Source organism: Tribolium castaneum, chromosome 11 (assembly GCF_031307605.1).
Source record: "Tribolium castaneum strain GA2 chromosome 11, icTriCast1.1, whole genome shotgun sequence".
In the NCBI taxonomy this organism is placed as follows: domain Eukaryota; kingdom Metazoa; phylum Arthropoda; class Insecta; order Coleoptera; family Tenebrionidae; genus Tribolium; species Tribolium castaneum.
In genome coordinates this window covers 2,288,952-2,297,863 of record NC_087404.1, presented here as the reverse complement: position 1 = coordinate 2,297,863, position 8,912 = coordinate 2,288,952, and the positions used below count along the sequence as shown (strand labels likewise).

The following is an 8,912-nucleotide window of genomic DNA, read 5'->3' as shown; positions in this document are numbered from 1 at the left end:
TTTTTGAAATTATTTTTGTTACCGTTCATGCGATTATTATGAAATTTTGCATGCCAAGAGACACAAAGACGCTCTTTGATATGGTGTAAATGGAAATCTTGTTTCCAGTTTTTTTCCAGTTTTTAGGTGATAACAAAAGCCCAATTATTCTTTAATAAAAAAGGTACTAAGCCCAATTATTCTTTAATAAAAAAGGTACTCTTGCTTCATGTCGTCAAACTGTACCGTTCTCTAGTTATTTGGGATTAAACTAAACTCTACACTGCACTGCAGAATAGAAAAGTATAAATTTTGAGCGTACCATTACCTTGGAAACAGTTCACTACGAATGACACAGCTGTCATTGCTGTCACATTTGATGTCAATTTCATTTAATCCAAAGTAAATTTTGATTATTTCTTGATGATAATAGTAAAAAAACATTATTATGTGTTGGAAGAAATAATGCATGAGCTAGCGATAGCCATCCCGGCATCACAGCTTGATCTGAGACTACACCACAAGGTTTTCACACCGTAAAACGATTTTCGCTCCAAATTGCTGGTTTTATCAATACTTCACTACTTTTATTATAAAACTACAATTCAAATGAAGAATTAAAACGATCAGAGACCAAGAACACAACCTCAACTGTAACAAATTACAAAATAAAATCTTATCAACTATTTGTAATTTTGTTATTACATTTTTGAAAATTACAAGAGCTTCGACAACAATTAGCACAAAAGCAACAAATGCCGCCAGAGTGCTAATTGGCGCCAGTGCTATTTTTCATAAGCTCGAATATCAAAGAAAATATGAATGATGAAGTCAATATTTTTTTATTAAACAACAATAATAACCTGGATCATTTTTTTTAACTAGACTTACCAGTATGGGGTGATCAGGGCATCATTTCTAAATACTAAAAGATTTTTTTTTCGTTATGACTTTATGATTTGTTTTCGCGCTTACGAAATATTGCACAGGCGCCAGCTAGCGCGCTAACGGCATTTGTTGCTTTCATGCTTATTGTTGTTGAAGTTCTTGTAATTTTTAAAAATGTAAATAAACATTAAACCGTGCGTTATTCTTTGCAGGTTTCAACAACCTGTGGATTAAATTAACTTCCTCTTAAAAAAAATTGCAATAATGGTACTATAAATGGTTGATAAGATTTTGTTTTGTGATTTGTTGAGGTTATCTGATCGTTTTAATTCTTCATTTGGGTTGTAGATAGTTTTATAATGAAAGTATTGAAATATCGATAAAAACAGCGATTTGGAGAGAAAATCGTTTTCTGGTGGTGTGCCATCAGATCAAGTGGTGATGCCGGGACGGCTACCGCTAGCTCATGCATTATTTCTTCACATAGTCGTGTCTTTAACTATTATCATCAAGAAATAATCGAATTTTACTTTAGATTAAATGAAATTGACATCAAATGTGACAGCAATGACAGCTGTGTCATTCTTAGTCGACAGTTTCCAAGGTAATGGTATGCTCAAAATTTATACTTTTTTATTCTGCACTACGGTGTAGAGCTTAGTTTAATCCCAAATAACTCGAGAACGGTACATTTTGGCGATATGAAGCAAGAGTTCCTTTTTTATTAAAAAATAATTGAGCTTTTAATTTTTGGTATCAAAAATACGTGTTTATAGGCCGAAAAATTGAGTTATCACCTAAAAACTGGAAGGGCCCCCTTGTCACCCGAAATGTATAGCTTTTACAAGATTTCCATTTACACCATATTAAAGAGCGTCTTTGTGTCTCTTGACACGCAAAATTGCATAATAATCGCATGAAAGGTAACAAAAATATTTTCAAAAAACCATGTTTCTATACCAATTTTTGTGGTGGGTCAGTAAATACTATCCTATCTATTTTTAATTGTAGAGGGGTATTCGTGGTTAAAATTATGCCACATATTTTTGAATCACCCGATATAAGTAGGTGTCGGGCTTAATAAAAAATAAATGGGCTTGGTAAATAAATCGTTTCCCCAGCATTAGTACCATCCACAGACACGTGTGGCGCATTTTCGACTTGGCTTCGTAAAGTTGGTTTATACCATGGTTAGTAGAGACATAGGGTGCGTTCGTCATAAGCCCCCGAGCACACCGATATGCTCTGAGCGTTCGTTATATTCAATGACGTTAGAATTGTATAGATGAAGCGTTGCGTATCTCGGCTCAACTGAACATTGACTTCAACATGTGAGAGAGATAACATGATGGGGGAAATTCACAACAAAGACGGAGAACGCAATAATGAGATCACGTGGGTTTGGTCAATTTCTCAGTGCGTTGCATTGGCAACACGTACAAAATTGAAAAAAAAACGCTTTATACACAACGAATGATTTATTAATTCATGTATTATTGGTACATGTTAATAGTACAAATAAAACTAAGCACTTCTAGCTTTAAAACTATTTAAATAAAACAAAAACGTGAATTCTAATTTAAAATTTTATTATTGCGACATAAACAGTTTAATTTAAAGATTACAACAAGGAGAAAAAACGCAAAGTAAACGGCTTTCATTGATTTTTAAATAAAATTAATTTTGAATATTTGTGCCGAATTCTTTCTTTGGTTTCATTGATTGACATATTTTTGGGGTGCAACCGAATCGTAAAAAAAGTTTTTAAAATTAAATTTACAAGTTGCAACAAATGATTGTTCAGAGGATTTTGATCCAAAATGTGGTCATTCAGTTTAACAAATAATTCACAAATTTTCAGTTGTTTTTTTGTTAAATATATTAGCCGTAAAATAACGTTTCCTGATGAGATCATCTCATAATTTCTGAATACATTTTCGGCAGCTCTGCAGATTAAAGAAACATCTGCAGAAAGTTTAATCAAACCCCCCTTATTTTTCCTGTTCAAAAATTTATAACAGATCAAATTGTCTTCCAATGCAGAGCAGCATATTTGACAATTAATCTTCTTGTTCAATTTGCGAACAATAAACCCAGAAATGTATCCAATAATGTCCGAAATGTACAATGATTGGTCGACCACATTAATAATTTCGTCACATGCATCGTCAATGTTATCGTCAACTTCATGTAAGTTATCAATAACCGACGTTATTTGTCTTTGTTTATTTGACGAAATGTTCAAAATATAAGTTTCGTCTTGTTGCAAACAATTTGCCGTTGCTTTTGATGATATTTCGGCATGGATCAAAAGCCTTTTATAAGCTGCCTCAAACTGCAAAGCTGTCGGGTTATTGTTAAAACCGCCTCGGGATCTAATGGCACAGAAAAAAGTTTCTATGTGATCCTGGCTTACCTTGTAGGTAAGCAGGTATGACAAATATTTCTTTTCGATGATTTTTGCACAATTCCTTCGAAAGAAGTCATGTTAATTATCAACCCAAGAAAGCCTTTTTTCCGGGCAGATAAAACAAGTTGACTTCCTTCTACAGTTTTCAGACCCACAATGTATGATTTCGCCTCTTTGAAAAACGATGTAATAAAAGGCGACCTTCAGTCATGGGTTTCTTGAACATATTCTTGCTCAAAGAATTTCTGGTATTAAAGAGATCAAAGAGTTGGTCTACAATTCGACAAAAATCCACTGTGGCATCCGATTCATTAAACTGTGCCAGTCGTAAATCTTTATTGCAGTACTCCAACGCATCCGCGACACTTGTACTGAAGACTGGCACAGCTAATTTCACTTTCATTTTTTCATTATGATAGTGAATATGCCGAGATCTTATTTTTGTAGCTAAATGTAGCTCCTGACTTTCCTGGAGTGATACCAACTCTTTAAAAAATTGCCACAAAATTCTTCGGTTTTTGCTGTCTAAGAATGCACCCCAGTCTCCCAAAGCGTTGCGCAATAATTTGACCATATGGCATGTATCAAAAATTATAAAAATTTCTTCCTGTGTCTGAGGGTGCAAGAAAAAAGTTTTCATGTTTGAAATTTTTAAATTCGCCCCTAAACAAGATGCCATGGTCCAATTAGTAGCAGCACCATCAAAGGTTAACGAGATGACCTTAACGCCAGCTTTATGCAGCATAAGCAAGCAACCCCTCACCAAATTTGCTTTTTCTTCAGCTGTTACTGAACGTATTAAAAAATACGCTATCGGAATCTTCCAACAACAGTTAACTCCAACAATTAAAAATGCTAGTGCTTCTTTTGCAGTGGGCAAAAAGTCACTGACAAGATTCACACCAAAATTAACGTAGCCCAAAGTTCTTGACCCATTCCATTCCACATGCTGTCGAATTGACATTTCATCCATTATAAGAGAGCAAACTAGATTTTTTCCTTCCTGTTGGAGTTCGTCGGCTTTCATTTTAATAGCGTTCAATGACTCTGAAGTGTATCCAGGTGAACCATCAACAGTAGAATACCACTTTGTAATAGTGTTAGGGTGAGGCAAACATTTGCCAAAGGTGTTTCTAACATAATTGTAGGCTGAACTAGAATAAAAATGTAAAGTAAGTGCAAAAGCTCTTAATTCTGGGGGAAATTTTCTTTCTGGCGATTATTTCAGCTGGCGTAAAAGCAGTTGTTCTTGTGACTTTGGAACGCAGTCCTAAAAAAACTTGAGTAATATCCCTCCCAAAACAAAAATTAATCCCCCGATTTCTGAAAAAAAATGTCCTTCTGACAATTGTTACCCACCTACGCTACTTTATAAAAAAAAGCTGAAAAAAAATACAAAACTATCAGTCAAAAAGCCTCTACAACCTCAGCTATAACAAAGCAAAATCCCATCATGCAGATAAACCATTCATTACAATAACCATTCAAATCTTAAGAATTGAATGACAATCAGCCGAAACTTTGTTGGTAGTTTCTAAATGTTCAATTAATTGATCCAAAGACTTAATTCGTTTCAGTAGCCTGAGAAAAATCTCCTACATATATTGGTTGACTTCTTTTTCTAAACTTTTTTATTAGTCTCTTAATAAAAAAAGTTAATAATGTATATACCTTTTTGTGCCTTCTTGTTTTGAAACGAATTGTGGTTCTAAAGTCTCTTCCGGTACCGTGGAGGTTGATGGCTGCTGCTCTTGATGGGAAGTGGAAGAACTGAAATTTGTTTTATTAACTTCTGTTAAAAATATATTTTTAGTTCACCTGGTCACAGATACTTCAGATACGCCAGTTTCTGATTCTGTCACAACATTGGTCACAACCGTCTCAACCAACGTCTCAACAGAATTACCATCATTTTCAAAGTTTCGGAGCCTAGTGGAGCGTTCCTTGGGTTCCTTCTTTAATAAATGCGATGGAAAATTAAAAATCGTAGGCACTGTGCCCAATTTTAATGTTTTTAAGCCAAAAGTAAAAACAAAATCTTTTTTGAAATGATCTGAACAAAGCTTCGAATATTTTGACGGTTCGAAATGTTCCCTTTTCATGGCAATTACCCATTTTCGTCGCAAACTTTCATCATTTGGAAAACTACGGAGGTTAATTAGATTTTATATGTTTGTTATACATATGTGGTATATCCATAGCATAGTGTAAAATAAGTTAATTGCAGCAATCGGTGCCGCATAACCTGAATCTGTGTCACAACTTACCTGTGAAAAGAAATGTTCCCCCCTTTTTTATGGCGGTTTGTACAGCCATATGCTGCACAAGTAGCAGGCATTTCATACACAAGAACACAAAACACAAGTTGAAACGCAAGTAGGATAATCAAAATCTTGTAAAACGTGGTAAAACGAAAAGCCCCCTGCGCATACAAAATCAGTTACCTAGCTGTCAAACTACCGTGTTTTGACCAAACCCAGCTGATCGCATTCGCTATCTCATGTTTGTGTAGTGAACAACGTCTCTCTCTTCACGCTGTATCTACACATTCTCTCAGATCATTGGTTATATTCATTTCTAAGACGTCGTTTACGTTCGTGATTGGCATCGCTGAGAACTGAAAAATGCTCGAACGTCTCGGAGGTCTGAGACCGAGCTTTTAGATCACATCGTCGTATGACAGCAATCTGAGAGTTCGTTTTACTATTTTACAATAGTTTTGAACAATTCGTAACAATGGACAATTCAGTTATTCTATTTTTCGCCAATGAAATTATATCTAGTGAATATGAAGAAAATACTAAAGAAGAAAGAAAAAAAACTTGTTAAAATACAAGACTTTTTTGAGAGAGATAACAGACAATTCAAAATGCACTTCAGAATGTCCCTTGTAAGTTTTAACGTGATATTGACTCGGCTTACAACCACTACTGTTCAGGAGTACTGTTCAAAGTGAAGTGCTACAAGGAATTGTGTCTCATATCATGTTATTCCTAGATTGTTATGCAGGTGAAGCTGGATCGGTTCATGACGCCACAGTATTCAGAAGGTCCGATATTATGAGACGCATCCCTAATATCAATTTTCCTAATGAGTCTCACTTATTTGGCGATGCAGCTTATCCATTATTACCACATTTGATGTTCCCATATAAAAATAATGGGCATTTGACTGATAGGCAAATTAATTATAACACGAAACTTTCTAAAACACGAGTAGTTGTTGAAAAAGCATATGCTTTACTTAAAGGAAGATTTCGACGTTTAAAATTAGTAGAAAGTGTGCGTCGGGACATTGTTGCTGTGATTATAATAGTTGCGTGTATATGTCATAATATTTGTATAATGAAAAATAATTACAATGATATCCTGGATTTACAAGTAGAACTAAAGGAAGAACGGCGAATGAATGTTAACAACTTATATGTAGGTAACCATAATCAAGAAGGTGTAAGAAAACGAAATGCTATAAAAAATATGTTAAGGATGTAATTTAAAAAACTTTATTGTTCTCTTAATATCAATATCAAAAATAAATATGGTTCTTATAACATAACATATTTAAATGTTAACTACTGTTAAACTAAATAACATTTCTTTATCACATCTTGTAATTTAGTTGTTACTCTTCTTTTTTTAACAAAAATAAACTTCACACTTACCATATATTAACAAATTTCTTTATCAAAAACTAAAGTTTATTAAAACATTTAATTATTGAACAAGCAAGTGCCCGAGGCCACCTCGTATCCCTCCCAGCAGCAGTTCCCTCTCCTCCGTTCCGCGTCCCTTGTCCAGATCTTTTGGGTCTCAGACGTCACCGATCCACGTATCAATGAGATCACCACGTTGGAATATGGAAAAATGTTAACATTCGGCCTTTCCTGATTTCTTGAGTGGCCTCACTCAGTCACCCCAAAGTTCTGAAGAGCTGAAACTCAACAAGCGTCTAAACAAAACGAATTGATAACATTAGTTATACAAATTTTCATGCATATTCATAATTCAGGAGAAGCTCTGGTTCAACTGCCTCAGGGTTTCCTTCCTGCAAATGTCCTGCAAATTTTGTGAACTTGGCCAAGTTACAATTAGAATTAATTATCAAAACATGTTATGTATATGTTATATATACAAAGGAAATAATATATATGCCTAATGCAAATATTTAACCTAAATAGAGTATTCGATTGGCGCATCTTAAGTCTACATAAATCTACTTAAATCTAATGTCACCCAGCACATGTACCGACAGCGACCCAGAGTACACTACTCCCTGACCAAGAGACCGCCCACAAGAGAGTCTTACCCTTTACTCTCTCTAACAGGACGCAATTTCCTCTTGCCTTAACCTAACTAAGGACGCAATACAGGCCACCCCACAAGAGGATCTCACCACCCTCTACACCTTCACAGGCCAGGGGCGCCGTACAACCGTCCTGCCTACTCATAGTAGATCCATGGCCGCATATTATCAACCCCGGCCACTCCACTGTACCGCAACCGAGAACGACAGCTTCCCGGAATATTGGCAACTTCATATCGATCATTACCCAGGACTTTCGTAATCCGAAATGGTCCCCTCCACTTTGGGAGTAATTTGTGACTAACCCCAGTTGTCGGGGTACTTGTGATTTTGATGAGCACCAAATCTCCCTCACGGTATAAATGTCCTGGCTTTCTTTTTGAATCAAACCGCTGCTTTTGTTCTGCCTGGTAATGATCGTTATGCCTTTCCATCCGAGCCCGAACCTCGGTTACGTCAACCACCTCCCTGTCATCAGGTTCCAACATGCCCTGCGAAATCACGCGATAACCCATTAGTGCCTCGCTAGGTGCAACACCAATAGCTTGACTGTCCCATTTAGCCCCAACTGAATATTTGAAATATTTTCGTCCCATGTCTTATCATTTTCGTAGGCGCCCATTGTGCTTAAAGAGTTTAAAATAGTTCGATTATAACGCTCAACTTGTCCGTTCGCCCGAGGGATTGCTACCGCATTCAAATGATGTTTCGTACCGATTTCAACGCAAAATGTTTGGAATTCCTTACTTGTAAATGATTTTCCTCTGTCACTAATTAGACGCTGCGGCACCCCAAAAACTTTAATCATATCTTTTAAACATTTTACAGAAAATTTAGATTTCGTATTTCGTACCGGATAGATTAAAATAAATTTCGTGAATGCATCGATCACAACTGAAATATGTGTGTTTCCACTTTTGGATTTGATGAAAGGGCCTCAGTGTTCAGATTTTCCACCGGGTAATTTGAAATACAAACAATTTAGACAATTTCTCACGTATTTTTTTTTATTTCCTTAATATTTTTATCAGACTCTTGTACTGCCAATAACCAGTAATTTTCTGCTACCTTTGTCATTAAAACAAATTTTTCGTTTCTCAGTGGTTGTCGACTTAACGCATCTACGTGACGCATCCTATCATTTTTACGATGAATTATTGTATATTGGTATTCGTTTAATGCTAATACCCACCGACCAATTCGCGCATTAACTTCACTTTTATTAAATGTGTTCTTAACTGCAGCACAGTCTGTGACAATAGTAAAGGGCCGACCCAATAAATATTGAATCTCTTGACAGCAGCGACTATAGCTAATGTTTCTAATTCGAATG

At 35.6% G+C, this 8,912-nt stretch overlaps 1 non-coding gene across 1 annotated transcript; it reads right to left on the bottom strand.

The window, feature by feature from the left end:
• Positions 1–4,214: 4,214 nt before the first annotated feature.
• LOC103314958 (uncharacterized) lies at positions 4,215–5,837 on the bottom strand. The gene is made up of 4 exons (XR_010335780.1): positions 5,545–5,837; positions 5,096–5,422; positions 4,949–5,047; positions 4,215–4,898 (listed from the first exon to the last, which is right to left on the bottom strand). It is a non-coding gene; the product is annotated as an uncharacterized LOC103314958 (transcript).
• Positions 5,838–8,912: the final 3,075 nt, after the last annotated feature.